Source organism: Tupaia chinensis, unplaced genomic scaffold (assembly GCF_000334495.1).
Source record: "Tupaia chinensis unplaced genomic scaffold, TupChi_1.0 Scaffold143231_1, whole genome shotgun sequence".
NCBI classification, from domain to species: domain Eukaryota; kingdom Metazoa; phylum Chordata; class Mammalia; order Scandentia; family Tupaiidae; genus Tupaia; species Tupaia belangeri.
The window spans coordinates 530,444-532,761 of NW_006203075.1; positions in this window are offsets into that span (position 1 = coordinate 530,444).

Consider the following 2,318-nt stretch of genomic DNA (forward strand, 5'->3'; position numbering starts at 1 on the left):
CTCCTAGGGAGGATGACACCACAATCCTTTCTCTTCCATTCTCCTCTCCAGATTCTGGGTACCCATGGACAAGCACCCAGCACAATTTTCAAGTTCCCAGGTCCAGGATTTGAACTGTGGTTTGTCATGTAGAAACCCAGTGCCTTAACCACCATGGCACCTGCTGGACCCATAAAGTTTGACTTTTTTTTTTCTTTTTTTTTTGGAGAGGTTTTTGCTATAGGGCACGTGCGCTGGCCAGACAGACAGAGAGAGGCAGAGAGACAGAAAGCGAGAAATCACCCTCCAGAGGGGATGGTCACACCGCAATCCCTTCTCTTCCATTTTCCTCTGAGGATCTTGGGCACGCACGCACACGTGCCCGGCGTGAGTTTTAAGCCACCGGGTCCGGGACGCAAATTGCGGTCAACTATGTGGGAATCCAGCGACATAGCCATTACGCTAACTGCTGGTTCCCAAGTTTGACTTTTTAAAGCCACATTTCTAAATTGAGCATGGGTAGCCATGTGGCTCATTTATTTTCATTTAACCTCTCTGAATTTTAGTTTCCTCATTTGAGAAATGGGGATAGCATCACTTTTACCATACAAAGATATTGTGAAAGGGAAGTGTGATGAATATGAAATAGGAAAGTGAGTGGCATAGCGTTATTGCTATTGTTATGGGAACACAGGGGAAGTAACAACTGATAATAGCAACAAGTGAAGAGGAAATAGTACATAAACTGTAATTTTTGGTCAAAGTTCAAAATGAACTTTCAAAATGTCAGATGCTAGGACCAACAGGTTGTATGGAGGTTAAGGTGCTAGATCTCACATGGCTGACTGGATGTTTCGAGTCCAGGACTTGGCAGCTTGAAAATCACACCAGGCACATGAGTGTGTGTGGGTGTCCAAGATTCCAAGGGGAGAATGGAGAAGAGATTGCACTGCAGTGTGGCCATCCCCCTTGAGGAGATGACTTCTCACTTTTGTTTTCCTTCTTGCTCTCTCTGCTGAGTGCACATACCCTATAGAAAAATGAAATAAAATAAAATAAAAATTCAGATGCTTGTCTTCATTGAAGGGATTAGCAAAAAAAATAAATAAAGAAAAAGAAAAAGAAAAGAAAGAAAGAAAGAAAAGAAAAGAAAAGAAAAGAAAAGAAAAGAAAAGAAACTAAATGTATAAGAAAAATCTCACTTGTAGAGAAAAAAAAAAAAAAAAAACAAGGGGAAAAGTGGGTGACTAGGGATGGTATCTACTGTGGCCTCTCTCTAGTAGAAAAGCCCCAAAAAAGTTGGCTAGATGGCTGCACCTGAAGCAGAGAAGTGAGGTGAGACCCACAGAGCACAAGAGGAGGATTGTGGGGAGTTTTTCAGGATGCTAAATTTCATGTGGAAGAAAACAAACAAACAAAAAAAATGGAGACAACTGAAGCCAATGGGTTGGGATGGGGTGGGGAGAGTGACTCCCATTTGAGGCTTCCAGCTTCCTGAAACCCAAGTGCTTCCCACCTGTAGGAGAGCACCAAGAGAGACACAGACTGCAAGCTCGTCTTGCACAACTGCAAAGTATCTGCTGCCCCAGTGAGCAGAGAGCTTCCCTTCCCAACCTGAAGCACATTCCCCTCCACTGACTGACAGGCCTACATGCCCACTCCCCTCTAGGACACCAAGAGGAGCTCCATGCCTCTTCTAATGCCTTCTACAAGAGCAACTTCTCTGGACTTCTTAAAATAGTGAGTCCAGGAGTTGAAGGGTAGCTGACAAGTATGAGGGTGTCACAGATTTCTCCTGGGGGGGGGAGCTGGGGGGGGAGAGGAATAGGGCATTACCCTACCTGCTTTCCAGCCCTAGGAGCACAGTCCCACAGGCTGGCACTGGCTTCTCCCTCTGAGCCACAGCCAGGTACAATTCCACTCTCTCCCTTGAGCTACACAGATGTGCCCAGGCCAGTGAACCACCCAGAGTGCACCAGCAGTCATGCAACCAGTGTTTCTACACAGACAGTCTCACATACTTTAGCCCTGTCCCATGCATGGTCCTGCAGATGCACAGCAGCTCCAAGCCTGCCCCCTGGCTCCAGGCCAGCAGACCTACACAGTGCTGCTTAACCCACACAGTGCAGTTTTACTCTCAAACTGCCACAGCTTGCATTACTGGTTATTGCACAGTCCCACAGCCTGGCCCTGGGGCCTAGTAGCTGACTCCTGCAGTTCCAGCCCACTATCTAGCTGTACAGACTTGAAGTAGCTCCTGCCCTGCTCCCCATGCTAGGTAGCAGTCGCGCATAGTTCCCAATCAGACTCACAGTTGTGCAAGGGGGCATGGTAAGCAC